The sequence below is a fragment of the Anas acuta genome, chromosome 11, assembly GCF_963932015.1.
Source record: "Anas acuta chromosome 11, bAnaAcu1.1, whole genome shotgun sequence".
Taxonomy (NCBI): Eukaryota; Metazoa; Chordata; class Aves; order Anseriformes; family Anatidae; genus Anas; species Anas acuta.
In genome coordinates this window covers 772,945-798,420 of record NC_088989.1, presented here as the reverse complement: position 1 = coordinate 798,420, position 25,476 = coordinate 772,945, and the positions used below count along the sequence as shown (strand labels likewise).

Sequence of the window (25,476 nt, the reverse complement as noted above, 5' to 3'; positions counted from 1 at the left end):
CCTGCACTGCACCTCTGCAGCCCAGAGCTGAGACAGGTTGCTTGCAAAAAAAATCAGAAATCATTTAAAAAAAAAAAAAAAGAAGATACCTACAATATTATTTTTAAACACCATAAAATAGAATCGCCTCTAAGGCTCAGAGATCTCCAAGAGCTGCGGCATTTACTGCCCTGGACAATACACACAAAGAACACAGGTGATTTTGAAGGAAACCTAGTGCCTGAGAAGATGCTGAACTCTCTGTCCAGGAGAACAATGTCTTCAGCTGGTCTCCAAAATGGACAGTCTAGGAGAGCTGTTCCTGTAACATATGTTTCACCCCACTGATTCGTGACAAGTGAGAAAATATGCTTGGCAACAAAACCCATTATTTTCCTCACAACTGGGATTAGACCCAATAGTTTATTGCAAATATAATATGGCAAGTTGGACTCAAAGGAGAACCCAGTTCTTCTACAAATATGGAATACACTGCAAGGGCTACTTGACTCCAAGCTTCTTTTATTTTCTCCTCCAGACTGAGCATGTGTTTGTTTCACTAAACACCCAACCCTCTTCCACACAGAACTGCCTCTTATGTATTTTCTAGCACTTTGCCATCCTGTTTTTCAACCATATGCACCGTTCCCCTTGGCAGAGCCCTTGCATACACCACCCAACACAGCGCTGGGCCTGGTTCAGAATTAAAATGCCAGTGGGGCCACTGGAGCTACGCAGACGGGAGCACCTGGAGCAAAGCACTGCCCGCAGAGCACCCCTGGTGGCAGAGGTGCTTGAGAGACTGGGGAAGGAGCAGAGCAAATGGCTCACGGCGAGTAACCATGCCTCCCTCCTCACACGTGCTGCTATCGGCAATCCTGTCCAGAAGCAGACAAGGTATTTGGCTCTTAGCAACACAGAGACAAGCCTTTAATCCAAAGCTGGAAGTTTCAGACTTTAGAAAGTAATTAAAAAATAGGGAAGAAAAACACTGCTCAAGTCCAAACCCAGCTCCTATAGCATTGGCTTTCTTTCGCTCAACTTTTTTCATGCATTTCTTTAATCCCCAGTTTAGGCGGGTGCAGCAGGAGACAGGCCCGCTGGCAGGCACATCTCGGCAGGGGGGGCTCCATCACACCACACCACACCACAGCGCCGGGCTGGGCCTTCTTGCCCACGTGGGCTCTTAGGGCACCATGTGCTGGGCTCTGAGGTAACCTCCTGGCTTGTAACTGCTGAAAAAGGAAGTGAAAATGTGTGAAACTAGATCTTAAATTGAGTAGTTTCCTCCTCAGAAGAAACTCCCTGCCCTGCAGGCCCCGCAGGGCACGGGGAGGCCGGGGGCAGCGTGTCCCCAGCCCAGGCCACAGCCACGAGGAGCACCACGAGGAGTGCCCTGGGCCACGGCTTCCCGGCAGAAGCAACGCGACTGCGGCTCTCCAGCTGCTGCTCACGGGCCCTCTTCCTCCCCGTTCTCTGCAGTTACCTGCCGGGTTTGTTTCTAATGAGACTCCCCTGCAAAGCTAACGCCTCCGCAGAAAACCCAGCGGATAAATAAACCAGCTCAGCTCTTTCCCACCGGCCACACTTCCTGGAGCCCTGCTGACAGATGCACACAGACATCAGCGTACACGCGTGCGTGGCACGGCCTGCTCTTTGGAGTCTTATTTTCATGAGATGTGTTTGCTCCTCCATCCCAGTACAGACAGGTCCTGCGCACCCACAAGCAACCACTGGTCAGAAGGGTGCAGGGAGACATTTGTGCCTTCCCCGACTGAGACGCCAATGCCCCTGCACTGGGGCAGCATGCAGCAGCCTTCTGCAAAGCGACACAAGCCAAGGTCTGCCTGAGCAACCTTCCAGCCCCCGGGCAGCGGCACCGTAACAGGGAATGCCACATGCAGAGAAAGCCCTGCCAGCCACGGCAGCCTCCTCTTCCTACCCCCCTCCTCTCCAGCCTGCAGAAACTAGACAAGGCATCCTGAGAGACCAGAGCTGCGATCAGCACGGCGATCTGGAGAAATAGCCAGAGCCGAGGAAGCTCCAGAGCAGTTGCCTGCAGCCACCTCACTTTCCACTCCCCTCCAGGCCACGGGCTCTGCGCCTAACAGCACGCAAGCCAAGGCCATCTGCAGGCACGCAGGACGCCAGACAGGAGTGCTCTACGCCAAGGAAAAGTTGGTGGGAACAAATCTGGGGCAAAAAGTGATTTATTTTGTAAAAGCCACCTGTGATTGTCAGTGTTCCTACAGACAAAGCGGCATCACGCTGCTTTGGCAGACACAGCTTCCAGGAAACTGCGTTCGTTTCTTTCTGGTTAAAAGAAACTTCACGTTTGCCTTATCTTACGAAAAACATCTCTTTCTCATCATTGTTTCTTCCTTCAAAGAATTTCAGAGCAGTTTGCACTAGCACGTCTACTAGCCCTCTTTATAGGTCAGAAAGGAAATACGCACAACAAATGATGAACAAAGAGAAATCTATTTTTTTTACATACAAGCTCAAGTGACAAGGGAATGGCAGTGAGCCGCAGGGCTGTTCCTGGCCTCCTGCTCAGAAGCATATTTCACACCGCCTTGCCTGTAACACCTTCTTGCAACTAACACCAGTGCCCCAGTACAACTGTGTCCTTCCTGCTTCAGAGATGCACTTCGTTAGTCAGCCTCCTAACGAACACTCCCCCGCACGCAGCAGATGCGTTGCAGTGTCTGTGTTCTGCAACGGTAGTGTTAGAAAGACAAATGCCAGCCCCAATTTATGGCATTGCTTCAGGAAGGAGAGGTTTGGCTGAGCTTGCTGTAAAGGCTGCCAGCAAGAGAGGATCCTGGAGGAAAAAAAATAAAATCATCCTTTTCCTGCTTTGTACGTGCAAAAAGCATCACATTTGGTCTGCAGCCACTGGCAGCCTCAAACCAAAGCACTCCTACCAGAGCACACAAAAACTGCTGGCTTGAAGAAAGCTTTGTAAAATATTTTATTTAAAAGGGGAGTTTGGGGTCAGGGCTGGGCAAGTCCTCGTCACTCCAGGTGTCTCTGACAAGGCAGAGCTGAAGTGAGAGTTGAAGCTCTACACTTCCCCTTCCATAAAGCCCCTGTCAGGACCTAAACACCATCACGATTTTATGAATTAAAGTACTAACAGGAGACAACTGACAGCAGAACGTGCCCAGTTCACGTGTCCAGAACACTATCACTGGGGATGTAGGAACAGTCCTAAAAAAACACAGTTTTGCTCAAAACAGGGTGCTGGGACAGTCACAGCACACCCAAGGTCGCACTGTTCTGACGGGCCTTTACCCACCGAGAGGAGATGCTCCAGCACACCGCTCCCACGTAGCAGGAGGGGAGAAATCCTCAGGTCCAACAGGACTCCAGCAGCCTCCCCTCCCCACTGGGAGGGCTCTGTGCCCCTACCAACGCCACCAACACTGGCACAGGCTGGTGGCGTTCAGCCCCTCCGCAGATGGGGAGAGGCTCTGCGCAGCACCGCCCGGCCCATGTGCAGAACAAAGGCAGAGCCTGGCAGCTCCCACACAGCTCCCAGGAACACGGATCAAAGCTGAGGTGGCGACAATGGAGGCTTGAAGTCATTAAGCTGGTCAAGCACTTGAACGAGTCAAAACTCTCCCACCGAGAAGGCCCACAGCCGAGGATCTCGCAGGCTGCTGCTCACAGCCCGCTCTGCTTGCGAGCCACGTAGCAGCGCTTGCTCGGCCGGCGGGGAGGTGGCGTTTGGCAGGGGCTGCTGCAGGCTGCACCTGCAGAAGCCACCGACTGCTTGCTTTCCTCACACACCGTCAGCTGCAAGCAGACTTGCTCGCGCTGGAAAGGCACCATGCAGCAGAAATGCAGGACAAGCTTTGGGTGAAGCAAAGCACCCCGTTTTCTTCCATCAGCATGCAGCGCTCCCAAATGCACGCAACTTCTCCCTGCTTGGAAAGCCTGCTGTCCTTGGACAGCAACTGGGAAAAAAATAGAATTAATATTAATAGCCTCAGGACCAAAACTTTCCACGGATCAGGACTGTCTGACAACAAATGTGATGGTGTGTTGCAATTATGTTTGATTTAAAAACAGAAACAGAATTTCAAATTTCAAAATGAACTCAAGCATAGACAAAAAAACACCCAGATAAATCCATAAGCAAAACTGGTCCTCAAGTGAACGGACTGCAGATTTTTCCGTGGGGCGTCAGCAGCTCTCACATACTGAGTGCCTAAATGCCAGCCCCTAATGAATTCAATGCGCTGATGACTGCACTGTTTTCTAAAGAACTTGGCAAGATGTTCAGCATTATTAGAGAAGAGAGGAAAAACATAAAGCAGAATTTAGTCATTTTATACCTTTTCTTCCAATAACTGAAGAAACACCCATTCTGTGTCAAGGTAACTGCAGACATTTCCATCAGAAGATGAGGCAGGAGGGCCTGATGCCAAGAGGAGCCAGCTCCACAAACCTGGCTCCAAACTTCCTACCAGAAGCACTCAGGGATCTGAGCTGTTTTGAGAGACATCAGCAGCATCCTGCAGTTTTCAGAAGTCCCTCAGGAGAGGCTTTTGCTGTCCTCCCCCAGCAGGGAGTCACTCCTCAGAGCGCCATCCCGGCGAGCTCAGTCCCACCTACAAACTGGGGCAGAGCAGCAACCCCCCTCCTGCACGGCCCAGCTGCCACCAGCTCTCAGAGGTGCAGTTTTCGGTCTGTACAACATCGAGTTCACCTTCGCCATAGAGAAAAGTTTTCTTTGATTTCAGTCTCCAACAAGCCTTGGCCTAAACTGCGAGCTGTCCAGAAAAGCCAGCCGTATGACAGCCTCCCTCCTGTAGTCAGTAATTCTTTCTGGAGAGCAATTTTCCTTCTCTCGTAACAATAATTGCCTTGTCAGTCAGCACTGACTCAGGATCTTGCAGCAGCCCCCTGCACACACAGCACAGCTCCAACCACAGCGGGCGGTCCTGCAGCCAGCAGCAGAGGAGCCGTGCATGTGCAGGTGTGCACTCACGGGTGTGCACGTCCTGCTGGGGGCAGCCAGAAGCCCAGACATCCGACCCCTGCAGAGCAGAACTGAGCTGAAGCACAGGCACTGAATGGGTCGGTCAGGACAGGGCTCACAACGCCCCGCCAGGAGCACGGCCGGCAGCTCGCTGGGAACAAGGTGGGGAAGGGCGAAGGGGGGCACAGCAGGGAGCAGCCAACAGTCAGGTCCCCTCCTCCAGAGCAGGAGGGATGCCAGCGGTGCTCTGGGTTCAAAACACACAACGCCCACGGCAGCGGATGAGGCCAGCAATATCCATTTAAAGCCATGAATCTTTACTCTTGCAGAGAAAGGTGCCACCTCGGTGCGTAACACCTCTGTACACCCCGTAACACCTCCGTGCCCAGTGGGATCGATGCCCTGCCGTCATTCCCCGCACAACCTGGGCACTGCAAGCCCCAGGGCCGCTGGCAGGGGCCGAGGCTTTGGGCAGCAGCAGCAGCATTACTCCAGGAGTAGCCCAGGATTGCTGAAGGTGGGGCCTGGCCCAAAAGGACTACAGCAAGAGGATGTTTAAACAGCATCTTAGAGTACAGCTACTTCTTCCAGCAGTCCCTGAGCTATATGGGACATACAATAGTGGCAATGCAACTGGACAAAAGCACAGAGGAACCCAGCGAGGAGTCAAAGCCAGCGCTCACACAGCAGCTTCGGGAACCGCCAGGACACGCGGGCTGCTCAGGAGGTGGGATGGCCGGGAGGCACCGCAACAGCCCTGGAGGAGGGGACCCAGGGCTGGGGAGGCTGCACCGGCCAGAAGCATCTGCAGCAGAGGAGAAGCTGTGTGTGCTGCGATTCTGCACCAGAGCAGCACCCTTATCCTGCTATTGGCATGGGGCTGGCCTCCTCAGACCCAGCCTGGGTAACTCCTGGGACTGCCCCCATTCGGAGAAGGGTCTGGTTTATTTCACTGCATTCCACAGAAAACTAAAAAATTAACCTGCATTGGATCTTCTCCCTTCCTCTCTGCAGGAAGAGAAACGTGCACACGCAGAGCCCCTTCGGCAGGTCGTCACCCACGCCCCCAGGGGAGATGCTGGAGCTGCGGCTGACCCTCGCTTCCAAGCTGTGGTTTACCACGAGCTGCTGCCAAGACCGGACAAGCTCTGGGGGCTAAATCTAGGCAGCCAAAGCACATACTTTCAAGTTTTCTCCTGCTTTGTAAGGAGACCAGCCAGCAGGAGGATTAGTCTGGTACCTCACAGAGCACAGCCACAGCTCACACAAATGTCAAATGTAAAAATGAGCACAAGGACCTCAAACCCTGACATCAAGCCCAGGAGATGAATGTGGGAGCTCGGCAAAGAACAGGACTTGCAAATTATTTTTTTAATTATTTTTTAAAGCAAGCAGGAGCAAGAACATACCATCTCCCTGAACGTAGAGAGCTCCGAGCACCCATCCCGTGGACCCTCCTGAGCATCCCCTGCCTCTCCTCAGAGGCCCCGTCCCGCAGCGCCCCGCAGCCAGCTGTGTCCCAGTGCACCAGCCGGCTCCGAGGGGGTTTCATCGCGGGAGCCCAGCTGCAGCTAAACCCTGGGGGGGGAACAGTTCCTGAAGCCTGTAAGTGTGCTGATGATTGAGTTCTGGCCTAAGCTACAGCAAAACATTTCTCTGACTACCTTGGAAAAACTGGTGGAGTTTACAAAGGGGCAGAGAAGGAGTCAGAGCAGGTCCGGCTGAAACGTTGAGAAGAGATTTGCAGAGCCCTTCACAAAGAACAATCCCAGCTCTGTGCTGGGCTAGGGGCATCCAGCAGCTACCCACAGCTTTTCAGCACGCAGGTTGCTGTGCCACAGGGAAAGTCTGACAAAAGAAACAGAGACAAAAGCAGAGCCGTCAGCTTTCAGAGGACATGAGCAGCTCGGTTTGCTGGACAGGAGGCAGGCCAGGTTACGCAGTCAGGCGCATTCCTGGGTGAGGGATGCAGGAACAGGAGCGCCAAGGGGAGGTGGGAAGCCGAACGGCCGGCAGCTGGCTGCTGCACCGCTGCCTTTGCTTGGTAGGAACACAAGAAAGGAGCAAGACATCCCTAAGAACCGGTTAAAGCGTTAGAAAGAAGGAGCCGAAGAGCCCGGTTGCTGTGTTTGTTCAAGATTTAAGAAGAACAAAAGGAAGTGCCACGAAAGCAGATGGCGGGCCTCTCCCTGGGGAGCAGGGCGTTCTGCGCAGAGCTGGCGGGGTGCAGCAGCTCTGAGGCCTCGCTGCCCCTTCCCGGCTGCAAACCCAGCGCATTCAGCCCAGGGGCATTGTCCCTGCCAGCTCAGACGGAGGAAGCCTTTCAGGCGCTGAATGCCCCCCTGACGTCACCAGAACTCTCTGTTTTGGGCTATTAACGTGCAAAAGAGAGTCTATTTAAACTTGGAGAAAGAAAGGGAGCTGTACAAGAATGTGAATCGCACCCCGAGCCACCGAAAGGGAACGAAGAAGATCATTAAGAGGTTCATTGCAGCACCTCGCGCCCCTTACTCCAGGCAGGGAAAGCTGCAGAGCTGCAGGGGCAGGGGCAGAGGCTGCTGCAGCCCCCGCGGGTACCCACGCACAGGGCACTGCCAGCCCTTGGCAGAGCACCCCCAGCACAGCCCCGGCTCTGTGCGGGTCACCCCGCGGCAGCCCAGGGGTGTGAGCGGCCACAAACCCCCCGCAACGAGCCTCGTGCAGGCAGGTGCCTTGCCCCTGTGTCTGTACACGAGTCAGATGCAATCATTCCTTGGAGAACTTTTCGTCTAGCATCTCAAAGCAACCTGCAAACTGCAGCACTGCAAACCTCACCCAGCCTCTGAGGAGGGGGAAGGGATTGCTAGGCCAATTTTACAGATCAGGAATAAATTGTTTCCTCACACTTCGCTGTTCCTGCCCCCGGCTGTGCCATTCTGCCGTGCAAACGTGCTCGTGCTTTGCGCCAAAGCCAAACGGCTCAGAGTCTGGGAAGGCTGCAGAAAATGACAAGTAAAAACAAAGTGCAGAACAGCAGTCTCCAGTTCAGGAGCATGAAGAACTCAGCGTGTCTGACAACAGCCACTGCCCAAGGCCGCGGGCACGCGGGGAGGCTGCCAAGGCAGGGACGGCCGGGCCATCGAGCAGAGCTGCCGCCTGTGCGCCCTGCGTGGGCAGGGGGATCAAAGCATCCTCCCTGTGAAACCTCCGAGCAAAGTGCTGAGCAGGAAGGCAGGAAGGCACACGCGCTGGAAATGCAAGAAATGAGCGTATATTTCGGGAAGAGCATTAAAGCAAATGGCCAGGCAGTGTAACTGCTGGGCACCGACCCCCACGGAGGGGAAGCCAGGTGGCACGGAGTGACCCCTGCAAGATGATCGTGCCCCCGCTCCAAAACGTCCTGTGCACCGCCAGGGGCTGAGGGTACCTCACTTGGAGCATGTCCTAACCACCTAGAAATGCTCCATGTCCTCTTGGTCAATTATCCCCACTGTGTTTCTAGCAAACCCCACATCGCACACTGCCTGCTGCCAGGATCTGCCCCTCCGACCGCCCTGTGGCACACGCGACCACGCGCAGTCATCTGCTGCCGGGGAACTGACGGTGCCTCCTCCTCCTCCTCCTCCTCCTCCTCCTGCTGCTGCTGCTGCCTCAGCCAGACGTCAGTCCGAGGCTGACACTGCTCTGCACTCCTCCTTCTTTCCAGGAAAAAACCTCACGTTGGAAGAAGTAAGAGAAAACCATGCCATGGCCAATAAAAGAACACTGTCCCCAGGCCCAGCCAGCTTGGAAACTGCAGGAAGGAAGCAGGAAGATAAGGAGGAATTCCATCCTCGGTGCCTTTCTGTGAGGGGAGGGAGCTGGCACAGCCCTTCCCTAGCACCTGCACGGTCAGCTTCAGCTGAATGAAACAGCTGAGAAAAACTCCCTGAGATACCGGACACACTGCGGTAGCGCAGGACTGCATGGACGTTCAGAAGGCAAAGAGTGTGCAACAGAGAAACCAACAGGTGCAGAGCCTCTCTAAAGGGCTTTCCATGCCAGACAGGATCCCAAACACTTCACCGTTTCATGATGAGTTCATCATCCACCACAGACCTTGAGTACGTTTCAGGCTGCAGACAGCTCAACTGGAGGCTAATAACATGCCCTGCACTGGGATCACCGGCTTGTGCAGCTGCCGCCCACAAAGCAGAGGGGGAATCGCCCTCAGCACTTCGTTTCTGTACAAGCCATCAGCTCCTGTGGCACAGAGCGATCCCGTTACTTCCTTCCCCCAGGAAGATCAGCGTAAAGCATATTGCCTCCTCTCACCATCTTCCCCAGCATCCCAGGCTTTCTTTATTAGTGGGCACAGAACCAGCTGGTGATGGATAAACAATACGAACAAAAACACAGAAATATCCTGTCGGTACTGAGCTCTTCCTCCTCCCAGACAATGCATCCTCGAGAGCAAGCAGAGGAGGGGCCGGCACCAACTGCAGCAGGGCCGGCGCCTCCACACCCAGCCCAGCTCAGCTCCTGCTGGCCAACGCGCCCCAGCGCTGCAGCACCAGGTCAGCCTCGTGCTGTGTTTGTCTTTGCCAGCAGGATGGCACGGGGGCACACTGTACTTTTGTCCCCAGACCACACCGGTTCTTCTCTGCTCACCCTTCACCCATTTCCTTTTCCTGGCACTGCCTCACCGTGCAGAGACCCCCAAGCTACTGCAGGGCATGGGCACGATCCCACAGACCCCTCTTCGGGCCAGCAGCGAAAGGAAAGCATTAAATTCCCACCCAGAAAATACCAAAGGGCACTAAAATACCAAAGGGCACTAAAGCTCCAAAGGTAATAGGGCAGCAAGGCAGCAGGCAAATGCAAGCGATGTGCACCAAGACGCGTGGCTTTCCCCGAAGGACCATGGAGCAGGGCGTGCTCCCAGCAGCTACAGCTCTGGCCAAGGTCAGCTGGCTCTGCAGGTGTCTGCCACCCCTAGAAAATAATCCCGCAAATATTATACTGCATCCACTTGGTATGCACATAGCCAGAAGGTCTGCAGTGCTGTCTCTGGAGGGCTCTCCTGCCATGCTGTCCTTTCATCGCACTTGCAAGGAAGACAAGATTTGGATGTAAGCATTCCTTCTGCTGAAGCACTGTAGAAAACCAGAAAATACCTTCCTTCTTTTCCGCTCACACTCAGATGTGCAGAATTCTCAGGTTCTTTGAATTCACATCCCTTCATGCAAAGCAAAAACTACGGGGCTTTCGGGTTGACTGAGGTACAAATCAAATAACATTGCCTTTAAAGAGGGAAAGAAAAAGAATGTGCCATATGTGCCATCCTAGCAGGGTGAAGCAAATAAAGATTTCAGTTTGTTTCTTTGCACACTAACCACCTGGAAGCAGATCTGACCTTCGTTCAAACACCCTGCCCAGTGCCAGCCCGAACTCCCACTGCCTGACCCCCCCTGGGAGCTGGCGCCCACCCGAGCCGTGCCGGGCAGCGCGGGGCCAGCCCCGCAGCACAGCCCGCAGCAGTCCCTGCCCTTCAGCTTTCTGCAGCCTTGTTTGAACCCCGGGCTGCACACAGCTGACAGCCCTGCTGCTAGAGCTCCCTTCTCGTACCTCAGGCTGCGAAACTGCACCTTGCAGCTAAAACAAACAAGAGAAAAAGCAAGCCCAGGAGCTCCGGTGTTAGTTATTTGCAAGTGCTTTGCGTGAGCTGCGGGCTGTCAGCAGAGCCGCTGGCACACAGATGCCGTTCAGCCTGGGCTCGTGCAGCCCCACAGCACACAGGGCCTGGCAGTCAGCGAGGAGCCCCGCTCACTGCGTGCGGTGTAGCTGCTGTCTGCTTTTTATAAATTCCTCCCGAAGCAGATTGCTAATTGCTCCTGATTTCTGCTCTTCTAAAATAAGCTCAGACTGCAATCTGCATAGATGCTGCAGAAGGACTGATGAACTGCCCGCCCACCTGAAGCTCCAGCACGGCGCAGCATGCGGGCACGGCTCCTGCCGGCCACCGGGGCCAGCCCCGCGCGGACACCTCGCAGTGCACGGTGCGGCCCCACGTCCACAGGAACCTCGAGCACCCAGCCAGGTCAGGGAGCACAGGGAGGAACCCCACGCTGATGCCAAATTGGCTGCAGTCTGCATGCGGCACAACACCCCTGGCTTGTACCAGCCGCTGCCGGGGCGCTCTGAGCACCCACGGCTCTGCCTGTGGCTCTGCTGCCGCCCCGTCCCATGCCCCGAGCAGCGCCCTTGGTCCCTGTGACATGCTGGCAGGCTGCAGGGGCACGCGGGCACCGCTCTCTGCAAAGCCACGGGTTTTATGGAGGGTAGAGCAGTGCTGGAAGTGAAGACTAGAAGGATGTGCAGGAACCCGCATCGCCGAGAGCAGGCTGGGGCAGCACGGGGAGGCTCGGCGGTGGCACGGCCCCACAGGGAAAGCGAGCTGCGTGCCGCGGGGCTGAGCCTCGCGCTGCAGGTTGTGGCTGCAGACGGTGGCACCGAGCAGCAGGCGTGGTTATGGACACAAACCTCACTGCAAACAAACCCCTCACGCAGCACATCTCATGACTGTATCGCCAGATACTCTTCCATAGCAAAAGCACATCAAAACACTGTTTTCCCTTTATCTTCCTGAATTGTCAGCTGCGACTGTGACAACCTCAACGCACACCCACCACTTAGCACGAAGGCACACTGCTCCAAAATCCCTGCCAGCCATCTCCGCTGCCAAACACAGGAACACCACCAATTCCTCCATTTACCTCCCTGCGGGAGGACCGAGATGTTTTCCAGCCATTAAACGCCACAACTTCCCGTCGAACAGAAACCTACCACCACATCAGGGCAGGACAAACCCAGGCGTGAAGTCGGGAAGCCCATCATCGCCCAGTTACCTGCCTCACACAACACACACATGGCCATACCTGCACGCTGCTCCTTCAGCGAGAGCGCCTGCAGAGGTAACCACCTGAACGCCTTCCTTATGAGCACACGGCGCATGCACAGGAGGCACAAGGGTGGCTGTACACGTGGCTGAGGTGACCGACAGGCTGAACGCGGGCACTCAGCAGGGCAGCGCCACGGCCGGGAGGTGTGGGCACACCTGGGCTGGGTGCCCTGCCCGCCTGCCCTGCCCACCCGGGCACTGAGACAAGGCGGCCCTGCCGTCAGCGCTTACATAGGCCAGGGAAAGCTCAACAAAGAAAGAATAAGCGATGCAGATGCTTTCACCACAAAGAAAAGCCCTGAAGTAAAGCAGGGGTAACAAAAAGGCAAGTGCTTCCCCTGGACAAGTTCTTAGAAATTCCAGCACCGGGCACACAGGGGAGCACCACGCTCTCCAGGCACGCATTCGCCGCGCTCACCACGCCACTGCCCTCCCCAGAGCGATCTCCCGGGCAGACCACTTAGCCTTAAACCACTGCTGCCACAATCCTGGCAAGTATCAGCACGTCTATAGCTGCTGGGACCCTACACGTTACTGTTTTTAAGACCAGGCAACGCTTTCAGAAAACAAGCCCACATTTCGGCATTCATGTGCCTCCCCAGCCAGCTACGGCAGGAAATCTGAGCTGTCCCCGAAGGCAGCGCTCCAACCTCCGAGACAGCTGCAAAACACATCACAGCAGTACCATGCCTTATCCCCAGCCTCCAGCTTCCCTGATGAGTTTTTTTCAGGAGAGCAGACAGCTCTCTTCCTTTCTCCCCCGCTCCTTCTTGGTGCGAGCAGAAATTCCAAGCCTTGAGGATTAGTCAAAATATTCCCATTTATCTAACGCTCGCTGTACTTCCTCGTTTTGCTCCGTGCTTTACTTTGAAGATTGCTTTCAGGGATCTCCCAGTCCTCTCCCCAACTTCAGGACTCTTTTTATTTATTTGTTACGGCTTCTGCTCCCTTTCCACGTGCACGTTTCCCGTCACTGCTGCGCTGGCCGCAGGGCACCGCGCTGGCCACGTGCCCGGGGAGCAGAGGCGAGCTCTGAGATGCGTTTCTCACAGCAGCCCTGCAGCAATGAGGCCAGCGATGGCAGCGCTCCATCCTGCAGCCTTTGCTCTCACAGGCAGCCCCGGGGCGCTCAGGGCAGTGCAATGCAAAGGGTCAGTACCAGACCCGGTCCCTGGCTCTGCCCCGCTGAGCCCATGGGAGGACAGCCAGCCCTCCCAGCTCCCTCCCCAGCACCCCCGTTTGGCACTCCGCTCCCCCCTGCCTTCTCCTCGGTTTCCCAACGCCCAGCTCCTCTGTTGCAAGCACTGCTGCTCCAGCACACGGGTCAAGCTGAGCAAACAGCATTTGCTGGAATTCAGCACAGGCTTCTCTGACATCTATCCCACTTACCTCATCTATTTGTCAGGAATAATTAAAAGATTCCAAATTCCTTTTTATTTATTCAGATTAGACTTCCAGTTCCAAACACGTTATCTTTCCTGCGCTAGCTGGTTGTTGTTTTTGAAGGATCAGCCACAACATTACCCATCCTAAAACTGCACAATTCGGTGCAAGAGCTCCTTTGTGAGCACCCCTCTCCAGCCACCAAGCAGTTGCTCACCGGCAGGCTCCACCTCATCTCCCTTCTCCTTCCCGGGGCCCGAGTTCTCTGTGCACATCACTTCACCTTTTACTCTGGCGAGCAGCATCACAGCGGGCTTCAGCCCGCTTCTCACAGCAGGCACATCTGCTCGCTCCATAGCACTGTGCCCCCCTGCCCTTTAGAGCCTGATCACCCCCAGCCTGGACCAGCTCTCAAGGATCAGGCATCCTCCAGCTCCTCGCTGGGCCAGCACCTCCTTGCTTTGCTCCGTGTGTAATTCCTGCTCTTCCATGCATTGACTAGCCCAAATCTGCGTCACTGAGATTTGTGTGGTGCCATCTCTTCCCCCCACAGCTTGGCCTGCCCTAAGGGTTGCTGTACAGACACCTCTCCGGCAGCGGGGAGCGGGCCCCGAGCAGCGTGGTGCTGGTGGGACTGGGACACAGAGCGGGCTCAGTGCTGGTGGGACTGGGACACGGAGCGGGCTCATTGCTGGTGGGACTGGGACACGGAGCGGGCTCAGTGCTGGTGGGACTGGGACACGGAGCAGGCTTGGTACCGGTGGGATCAGGACGCAGCACAGGCTCGTCATCGCAGCGAGTTATTTTAGCACACGAGCTGGGGACGCTTCCTCCCCGCCCCTGCACCATCTGCTCTCCGTCCCCCCAGCTCCCAGCGCAGGAGCGTGCCCTCCTCCCTCCGCCGCAGCGCTCTGCCCGCCGTGCTGTCTCCGTCTGGCACACACGGCGCAGAGCCCCGCAGCCCCCGGCCCCGCAGCCCCTCGGGTGCTGCAGCCCCTCCTGTCCGCTCCTGGAGCAGCCCCGAGCAGCTCGGCGTGGCCAGCGAGCCCCCGGCCTGCAGGCTGCTGCGGTGCAGAGCTGGGAAGGTGAAGTCTGGAAGGTTGGGGAGACCATGGTAGGAGCTGAAGAGAAAGCCTTTACATGAAGGTCACCCAAGGTCCCTCGTGTCCTCATGCTGTGTACAGATATTTGTTTTTTTAATGTAAGATTTTGTACCTAGATGAAAACATGCCCTGAGCGTTCCTCACACGAATTCCTAATTTTATGATTACATCCTGCCACCGAGGCTGGGAATAAACAGAGGACTGTAATCGCACAATAACCGTGATTTTCCCTTAGCACCAGGCTCTGGTGGAACGATCGGCACATCTCCGGATACAGCACGCCGCTCCAGACAGCACCCTTATTTGCATTGACAGCACAGAGACGAGGCAGTGAACCAATACCCGATGCTGCTTCCTTATTCAGAGACCAATACTGCAGGTGGGACGTGCTGCCGCCTGCTAATGAACCACAGCAGCAGGCACTGCCCGGTGCCACAGCCACCCCGCACCGCTGCGTTATGTGGGACAAGCCAGGCTGCCATCCCAGCAGGGCAGGGCAGGCGTGCACCCAGAGCACCCACAGCGGCTCCCGAATGGGGATTTCCTCGGAGTTACTGCCATTCTGTTCGTGTCAGCTCACCAGCCCAGGAAGCATCCGTGATCCAACTCGCCGCTGTTTGTTTCCTGCGCCAGAGCCGCTCCTTTTCCACTCCTTCCCACCGGCAGCCAGGCAGCACGGCCAGCACCACGGCAAGCAGCACAGTGCCAGCCCGTCACACCGACAGCAGCCACTCACTGGGACAGTGTGAAGCCCGCTGCAGGAACAGGACAGATCTATCTCACCCAACTGAGGAAAGCTGCTAACTGCTGAAGCGCACTGAGCACTGACCCAGGAGCAGGCCACTACTCCTGGTTTCCAGCATGCACACGAGCAGCGAAGCCTCCATCTGTACACCTCTGCTCACTGCCCTCTGACCTAGCCATAATCTCGCCGTTGCTGCCCTTCTCTAAGGGTTGTTCACTCCACTCCTCTGCCTACCAAGGCCTCTTTGCCTCGGCAGTTCATCACATCACATCACCCCACACGTGACTTTCAGGACAGCATCACCCATTGCAGCTCAGAGCAGAAAGCTGTTTTTACGTTTAGGCCACGTTTCACGTGCCACCAGGTTTTTCATGTTCACTGCCCAGTCCAAAGCCAGGGAACACCAATGATTTGGAGAGGGTACCACCGAACAGCCCCCTAGTGAGGTCTGACCACCAGAAACAAAACGCCCCGATCTGCCTGTCACACCAAAACCTGCTCACTGTTCGCAGCACTGCAGGCAAACTGATGTGGCAGTGAAGGGGAGACCTCAGCGCCCAGCCCTGTGGCCCAAGGCACCAAGACTTTGTTGCAGTCCCAAGTTTCAGATGCTCCTGACAACAAAAGCAACTCGGAAATCCAACCTACCTGCTTGGGGCCAGGCAAGCAGCGTCTGAATGGCAGAACGACCCACCACATCTTTGTCCCACCCCATACTGTGGCCCCGTACGATAACATTTTTCCCTGTTGAAGAGACCCGTGAGATGAAGAGCATGAATGGACTTCAGGAACAGGGAATGCCTTTAACTGGTGGCCTTTAGCACCGACCATCAAACTGAGCTCAAATAATTACAGTTTGAAGGAAAAGGCTGACGGTGACTTGACGTGGTCTCCTACATTAAAATGCACCATATTTCCTTTGTGCCATATTCTTATTCACTTTGATGTATTATCATTCCCCGCTCCTCTTGATTGCTTTTCAGAAGCGCTCTAAATTAATGTGAACTGGTAAAGGGTAATTATCTCTATGAATAATTAGTGCATGCTAATAAATGCAAAATAGGACAAAATGCTAAGTTTTACTGCCACTAACAGTTCCTCCTCATGACACCCTCTCTGCTAAAAGAGCATCTACAGAGCACTGGCAAGGAAACACGGAGGACAGCTGCGTCCTTACTGCAAGTGTGAAGAATTCCTCCATGCGGCAGGGGATGACAGAAGCACAGTCCCCGCTTTCTTGTCTGAAGCACGATCTTACAGTGGCCAGCGAAATACTGCTTTCTCTTAGCAAAACGCTGTAGGAATACGTATTGTTAAAAATACATCATATTACCAAAAAAGAGGAAGGTATTACCAAGAAAATGAAGCAGACATCCCCAAGAAGAGGCTATTCCCAAGCAGAGGAAGAAGAGGGAAGGTTGCAGTGGTGCAGACACCCGTCAGCACCTCTCCGAGCCCCAGGTGTCCCCGTGTGCTGCTCAGCACGTGGCCGGTGTGACCAGGCACCAGAAGCAGCAGCACAAGGCGTGTGTGGGTTGCATTCTCCAGTCCCTGCAGTCTGACACGGGGTTACCACTTCGCAGCACAAGCAGCACAGCAGCGAGACAAGCTCCTGCTGCTGCCGCAGGCCGCGATTCCTGGCCCAGGCCTGCCTTTCCTAAGAGCCAGCCTGAAGCTGCACGAAGCCAGAGGCCCTGCAGCAGCTGGGGGAGAGGGTCTCTGGGGAGCTTCCCTCATCCAGCCCACGCAGCGCGGTGTCCACGGGAGCTGCCTGAAGGAGCTGGAGCCGCAGGCTGAGCCCCGCACACGCTGCCCCGGCATGGCACAGCCACAACCGAGAGCTGAACGTCTGCAACCTCCGTCAGATTTTATTTTAGAGGGAGCTGCAGCACGCTGGCTGGATTTAATGGCACAAAAGAAGAAGAAGAGACGCTTCAGTGCCTTCTTAGCAAGGGTAGGAAGCTCCACCAGTGAAGATCCCATTCAACGCACAGATGTGGGAGTCTTGCTTGGCACTCCCTCCAGACTGCACCTGCTGCCTCCCCAGAGTCGTGACACGTGGCCTGGCATCACGATAGGAAACACACGAGAGAATTCTGTGAAGTATTTTAAACGCAGATGGAACCCAGCCCGTCACCATTTTATTAGTGCACTTGTTAAAAAGTTTAGCATGTAAAGGTATAATGAATCTGAAAGGACTCTTGCCTCTGTCTTTGGAAAAAAGAAAAAACCAAAGCCACGCACAACCTTCACATTTGCACTGCCTTGGCACATCTCCTTCCAAAGAGGATTATAAATACGGTTCAGGAAGTCAGCTTGTCAGGAAGCAGGATGGAGAAAGAGACTCAAGTTTGTGAATTTCCATCAGACACTATTCACTGAATTTATTAGAGGCTGAAGCACCCTCAGATCATGCTCCCTGCTGTTGTTCTTTCTGTCTGTTCCTAAGCACATAAAACCACCCCCGTTCCCCACAAGCTGCCCCACACCTAACAGCTACGAGCCAGGCCTACCTCTCTAAGCCTCAGCTCCCAGCAGCTGCCTGGAACAGGCACCAACCTACCAAGGCCCAATCCCAAAATCATCTCCTACCAACACGCCCTCAGCCACAAGGCTGGGTCTGAGCGGGCTGATTGGAACTGACAATTTCAATCACGCTTTAAATAAGCAAGCAGGAAACCAATTTCCACATTGTTTACATTTGTAATCTGTAGTTATTTTCTTAAGGAAAGAACAACTGATTATCAGCGGCGGGCATAAAGTTTCCTGCTACACTGGGAGACCCACCTCTCATCCTCCCTGCATCCTGAACCAATTCTGGAGCACACTCGCTCAGATTTAACGCTTCTGTTTTTATTTTGTTCAAAGGTACTCTTGGCACATGACTTTTTTTCAAGCACAAGTCCTCCAAGCTGCATTACAGTACTGCACGAGTATTTAGCGACATCATCCTGCCCTATCCATCTCCCCCAGCACGGCGAGGCGGGCCCGAGGCTGCCGACAGCCACCCGCTGCGGCACGTGCTGGGGGACAAGGCGAAGGGGCGCAGGGGGGAGGCAGCCAGCAGCGTGCCACGGCTGCTCCACCACAAAGCTTGGTGGTTTTCTGTTTCCAAACGACGATCGGACACTGGAGCGGGCTGCCCAGAGGCTGCACACCGCAGAGGGAAGGGCTGCAGCAGTGCCCGGCAGCTGATCGTGGCCGCGGCTCAGCACGGGGAGGCACAGTGCCGGCCGGGGAGCCTGTGGACCCCGGGGGAAACGTGCCCCACATCCACAGAAAACAGGCAGTGGGGGAGCCAAGCAGCCGCTCAGCCCCGTGTCCTCCTGCCTACCTGCACACCAACAAGTTCTCATCTCAGCCAGGAGCACCAGAGGATCCCTGCAGCCCCTCCGGCCCAGTCCCCGAGGATGGGGACCTGACAACCCCTCCTGGCAGCCACCCTGCTGTTCAATCACCATCTAAAACCGTGCTGAGCAGAGGGAAGGGACCGCGACCACCTCCCTCAGCCTGCCCGACGAGCCCTCCCTAACGCAGCCCAGGGTGCTGCCACCTGCTTTGCCATCACCTGCTGGCTCCTGGTCAACCTCCCGCCCGCTGCGGCCCCAGGGTCCTTCTCTCGGGGGCTGTTTTCCAGCAGGTCTTTGGCCTGTGCTGGTGCCTGGGGTTGTTCCCCACAGGCATGCCATGGGGCTTCCCTTTGCTGAGCACCACGGGACTCCTGCTGGCCCATTTCTCCAGGGTGAGCTCCCTCTGACCGGCAGCACCGGCTGGTCTATCACTGCCCCTGCTCGGGAACATGAAGCGTTCAATGTGTCAGTCAGACATTTCAGGTAGAGGATCACCATAACTACTTGCTCACTTCACCTGGGATATAACGGGACTCTAACAACAGCTCAATGGTCTCTCTGAAGCGATTTTTGCCTTGGGGCACAGTGCTTCCCCATGCTGCCCTTTGTCTCCAACCACAGGCTCACTCCAAAAGCTGCTCGTGTTTCATTACCGTGTAGTTTCCAGCACGGAGGCCAGGCCACGTTTCACTTCTTACCAAGTCACCAGAGCACACAGCGCACAACAGCCAATGCAACTAATGATGCTGCCTTAAACTAGATGATAAATGCACATGCTGATGAACCAAGGCACTCCCGCCTTGCCATTTGTGCACCTCCATGAATGATGAGTTGTGAAGGCATCGCCCGTCATCCATCACAGCGAAACCAACTCATCTGGTGCAGCAAAAACAATTCATATTTCCCCCCCTCGGTCACAGAACAGTAACGAGTATAAAAGGAGATTTATACTGCCTTTTAATTCTTTGAATATCAGAGGAACAACACTTCAACCCATGTAGCTATCTGCTTTTGTGTGTGTGCGCTGTGTTTCTCTTCTCCCAGAGGATGTCTGTTCTGTTCAGCACACATCAATCTGAATTACAGGAGGAATAAAACATGCTTGGCTTGGATCCACGGCCTACCTAGCTGGTAAAAGTAACGTGTGCTAAAAACACAGCTCCAGGGCTCACGGCCTCCTTCCAAGAGGAAAGTTGTGCTGGTTGGAAGGGCAGGGCAGAAGTAAGGCGCAGGGAGCGCTGCTCTACGAGGGCCAGCCAACTGCACTGCTCTTCACAAGCACACAGGGAAACGCATGGAGCCAGCTGCTATTTTCAGAAAATACATCTTTAAGTTTAAACACTGGGAAAAAAGCGGTCTAATCAGAAAGCGTTAAGAGACTAAGCACGGAGGATGTTAGACCTCCCGTCACGGAAGGGCTGTAATTGATTAGATGAACATCTGACAAAGACGCCTGAGCTGCTGGGAAGTTCTGAAGATAGCGCAGGGAGTTTCTCGGGGAAATGCTGCCCGGCCTGGCCTGTTACCCGCTGGGCACAGAGCGGCTGGGATGGGGGCCGGGTGGGGAGAAGCCCCCGGCCAGCCCCGGCTGTGCCCCACACACGGGGGGCAGCGGGCGCCCATTCACATGGTAATGCCACACAACAGCCGGAGCAGCCTCAAGGTCTTTATCATTTTGATGGCCTTGTGCTCCTTCCCTTTTTGGGCAAAACAGTGCATAATGGCCTTCAGGGAGCTCATTAAGTCGAATATGCTGCAGCTGGGGGAGGCGGCAGGGTAGGGACAGAACCTGGGGGAGGCAAAGTGCGGGGAAGCAAACAGCTGAGAGCCCTGCAGGCTGCTGTGCTGGCCCAGCGCCGCTCAAGGCATTTCGGCATCAAAACGGAGATTGAGACTTTTCTCAAAAGTTTTTAATATGTAAGTTATGAATAACAATGCTGTCACGGTAGTGAAGAGGTGGAAGGTCCTGCATCAATGTTTCCCTGCAATAACAGACGTATAAATGTTGTGTGTCCGACTTTTTAGGGATTGATTCCAAACCTTTGAATCCAGTCAAAAATCTCCCTTCAGCTTCAGAAGCCTTTGACTCGAGTCTTGTGACTCAAACACAAGCTGAATATAAACAGGGTAGGGAAACTGTCCAGCCAAGTCATAAGTAAATTTAGCCATAGAATGTATTAATAATTATAAGCAAAGTCACTTTTTTCTTAATATCTGGATTTTACCGTAACAGTTTTACTGTAAGCGTTAATAGATTATTTTCGCTCCCACCAAAAAATGTCACAAGATCCCTTTACACATAAGTTAGTGTCCAAAACGCTGCCTCCAGCCAGGATATTTTAGTAACTACTGGATGAAGAACAGCTGTATTATACAGAGATATAATTATGTTTCAAAGAAAATGGTTTTCCATGTAGATTTAACACTAGTGAATAAAATTAACCCCCAACGCTGAAGTGCAGAACCTCTCATTCCGAGTACCTCCACGCTTCTGGCCTGCTTGGAGGAGCTGAAGCAGATGCGCTCGGCTGCAGGGCTGCAGCGACTCAGCCAGGGCACCACTACCCCGTGTCCTCCTCTGCATCCCCCCTGCTTTTAGCTGCACCCAGCGGTACGTCCTTATCTGACATAAATTTCCTGAGGAGCTGAGAGAGGCCGGGGGCTGCACCCTGTACCCCTGCCAAGGGGTGAGCAGCAAAGTGCCACCCCAAGCACTGGCCCCAGGCAGTGACGCACCCCAGGGCTGACGGTGCCAGGCGGGCACCCAGAGCACCCCATCTCCCCAGAGCACCCCATCTCCCCAGAGCACCCCATCTCTCCCCAGAGCACCCCGCCTCAGGCCACCACCAGGGCCCTGCGGTGCGAGGAGCGGCTGCTGCAGAGCTCGCTGGGTTGCCATGGTGATGGAGAAAAACCCAGCTCTGGAGACGGGCTCCCACAGGCAGATTTAGCGCTGAGGACTGCAGCTCGCGCTGATTCACCACTCGGCAGAAACGGGCCTGTAAGTACCAGCGCTGAAGTTCGTCCCCAGATGCATCACAAACGAAGATAGGCCCGAGGTTGTCAGGCCTACGTTGTTCACAATAACTAACCTCCAACCTCATCATGCTAATTGTAAGTACTTAATTTAGGGGGCAACTCTTCCCTCTTCCCCTCCTGCCACACATGTTTGCATCCATCAGCCTGCTTCCTGCCCTCCGTGGGCAGCGCACAGCCACCAAGGGGCAGCGGCTCAGGGAACGCCTCTGAGCTTCGCCGTGCCCAGCTGGGGGCTGGCTGGAGGTGAGACCCGGGGAGGTTCGCAGCGCCTCGCCTCTCTCTGCAGCTGTAACCGAACATGCATGGAAAAAATGAAATAGCCGGAAACTGTGCTGGCTACCAGTGGGGATGGTTTTTAAGTTCCAACTTCCTGACACCAGTCATCCGCTTCTTTCCTTTTTTGAGCCTTTGCAAAATTGATTTCCAGGAACACGGAGACACACAGACAGACACACAGACAGACACACAGACAGACACAGGAGTCTCACTCCTCACACTTCTGCCTGTTTCCCTTGCCCATGCCCTGCTCGAAGCCCGTCAGGAGGCTGCAGCCTGCAGGCAGGACTGCGGCCCTACGTCGATCACCGAGCATGTTTCTGGAAAACAAGGCCCAAATGGAGCGTGTCCCACGCAGGCAGCCTGGCTCCAGCAGCAGCGAGCGGCCCTCAGCACAGAGCGGAGCCCGGCCAGCCCTCAGCACACGCTGCCCTGGGGCCCACAGCTCTGCACAGGGGCCCCGCACCCAGAGGAGCCGGGAGCCACCTTCAGCATCAGCGGCCCCGGCCATATCGCGCACACCAGCTGACGATGAGCTCCAGCACTCTAGGTTCTCTCCACATTCATTTCACACGGAATTTATTATCAGTTTAGAAATTAACTCCCCCTACCCCACAACCCCCACGCACACAGGCCACGGTGCGGCTCGGGGCAGTGGCAGTGCCCCCTCCAGCAGCTCGGCAGCCCGCTGTCACCCCGCGCTGTCCTGGCAGCGCTCGCAGGCAGCCCGCGACCAGATGGATGTATTTGTAAATAAGACAGATCAGTTTTGTCAGGTTGTAATTGGTTTTAGAACAAGCAATTCCCACGACGACAAACAACAATTAAAGAGCGCAGAGCTCCCCCAGCCAGCGTCTGAATGAGTTTTATGGCAAGGCCAAAGCCGAGGAGGCTCCAGAGCAACTGGACAACCTCCACAAGAGCTCGCTGCGGCTGAGAAAACAGCCCTATTTCACCATCTTTCACCCAAGGAACCAGTGCTGCTGGCGTGCCTCATCGTCGATACAACGCCTTAAAGCCTCAAAGCACGACCTACCCCCTTCGGGAAACCTCTCTTCCGAAGAGCCGGCATCATAAACCTCGTTCTCTGGGTGCTCCAGAACAGCAGCCACGCACTCCTATCTATGAGTTTGTGTGGAGTAATCCCCAAGAAGGCCTCTTGAACATTTTTTTTTAAATTCCTAATGAAAGTTTATTCCTAAAGAAGCTCTTCTCTGCTTTTGTGACCTGCAAAACTGTCTCCTGCCCCCAGCCCTCGGGAGAGGCAAGCCGTCTGTGTACAGTCCTCTCCCGCCTGCCACGGAGTCAGCTCGCTGCATCCAGAAGCAGCTACGAGGCAGTGACACATCTGCGTGCCCCTTTCTGCAGCAATGCAGGGAACCACATCAACAGCACAGCCCGAGATGGACGGGAACCTGCCGTGTGATAGGAGCAGCAATCAAGGTGCGGGTGTTTTTCTTCTCCTCGCCCTTAGTTTTGATCTGACCAGATGAAGCAGAGTACCTCGAGCTGCCAGCCCTCAAGAACAATGGCTGCGTAAATACTTTCTTTGTTATGGTTTCACTTCCAGGGGTTTATAAATATGACATCCTCACTTACAGCATGTTTGCTTATTGTCTCTTTAGAGATTTTAGCAAGAGTAGGTCAAGAGCAGAGAAGCGCTGCACAGGAAAAACTGCTTTTAAAAGATGAATCACTTGGAATGCCATCATGTAAAGAGTGTTGAAAGAAACGAAAAGGCTTTGTAAGAACCTGCTGCTGAGATTGTGATTCCCAATTCACTTGGTGTGCTCTAAGTTAAAAAGGCTTCAACGCTGCTATTCTATTTTTCTTCAGTTTTTACCATACCTCCTCGGGTTTATCCTCAGCTACCCCAAAATACACGTGGAATCTCTGTTATAATTCCCAGTTCCATTTATTCCAGCAGTAGAAGTTCCATTCACTCTAGTAGTAAAAAGAACGGGCAATATAAAGTCCCTGCAAAGCATGGGCTGCATGCAGTGCAAAGTAAAATAAAGAGTGGTTTAAGGAAAATGCAGCACAGTAAAAAGTTGGCCTTGCAGAGTTTCTATATAACAATTCTATAAGAGTTATTTAAGCCTGCTACGGCCATTTCAGAGTTCCCAAACAGAGACGTGAGACTGGGCTGACAACAGCCCCAGCTTCCCCGGGCACACAGGAGGTGCTGCCACCTGCACAGCACGCTCGGAGCCACGTGCTGCAGAAAGCCAACGCGAGCACCCCCTTCCCCGTGTCTCTGGCGGATGCACACAGCCCCAGCCACAAAACGCCCTCCGGCTCCCCTGAGGTGTGAAGCGCTCTAGTTTCCAGCAGAGCAAGGCTGGCTGTCCCGAGTTACCGGGGTGTCAGCACAACACCCACAGGACTCACGTCTCCCCACCCGTGCCGGGTCTAAGCCCAGGCTGCAGCAAAGCTGGAGCACGCGGCTGGGGACAGGTCCCTGGGGTGGCGGAGCCGAGGAGCCGTCCCTGCCCCTGGCTCGGCAGCAGGAAGCAGTGGCTGGGGAGAGCTCAGCTCGGTGGGGAGGGCAGCGGGGCGCCAGGAGCCCTACCACCGCCAGCAGCCCGGGGCTGTGGGACCTCACCGGCAGCCCAGCAGCAGGCTGAAGGCAGATCGCACAGCACACACAGCACCCGGATGCCGGGGCACCACAGAGGAAACATCCGATGGAAACAACCCGCCGGCACCCGAGCAGCCTCCGTCCCTCGGACACAAGGCTCAAGGAGCCGGCTCCTGCTCCTGCCGTCCCGCGCTGCCGCCTGGAGCTGCTGAACGCAGCACTCCCCCTGCGTCTCGAAGCAGGGGAACCAAGCCTTTGGTGCTCTCACGAATTTGGAAACAAATCCATGGGTATTTACAGAGACGCCGGTGTTATTTGATCCAGCGGCCTCTCTCAGAGCAGCACTCCGATGCTGCAGGGGAAGCTATAACGTACCCAGCCAGTTGTGTAATGCTCTACACGGGAGCAGAAATTGTTTCCTGATCTCTCCAGCAATCACACTCAGCCCTGAAGCATGATGTTTGATTGTGCTGACTTCAGCATGCTTAACTGTACATAATATCGACTGCAAAAGTACTCAGCCCTTTAAAAATGTGCCTGTCTCCAAAAAGAAACAATCATTGGGCCGCGGTGCAAAACCACATCACAATGCTCCAGCCTACACTCGGCTGATTTTAACCCTGCTGAGCAGCAACACCGACAATCTCCCAGCGAGAGATCAGCACTCCTGCACGCTGCCCCTGGAGCACTGCTCCCCGTGGCAGCCAGCGAGGCTTTCCATCACAGCAGGAGGAGCACCCAGGGGACCCCTGCCAGCCTCCCCTCTTGCTTTGTGGAGGCCGGGGCCGACATTTCAGTGGCCATGGTACAAGCAGCAAGGAGAAGGATTCACTGTGACTTTTTCCAAGCCTCGCAGTGTACACGGCCTGCCTCCTCCTGCCAGCAAGGATGCTGGCACACCACCAAGGGCACGGAGCAGCACGTGCCAGCACTGACGGAGGCATCTAACCCCTCCGGGGGGCCTCACCCCAAGCCCTCCGGGAGGAGCTGTGCTCAGCAGCAGCCGAGTCCCTCCCAAACAGCCCTTGGCAAGAGCGGGACGTGCCCACCCGTACGCTGTGCCCCGGAGGAGATAGCACAGCCTCCCAAGGGCACAGGGGCAGAAACGGCT

At 55.0% G+C, this 25,476-nt stretch overlaps 1 protein-coding gene across 3 annotated transcripts in view; it reads right to left on the bottom strand.

Annotated features, from left to right (window-relative positions):
- SRGAP3 (SLIT-ROBO Rho GTPase activating protein 3) overlaps window positions 1-25,476 on the bottom strand; it is a 93,763-nt gene that overhangs the window by 60,268 nt on the left and 8,019 nt on the right. The window lies entirely within an intron of this gene.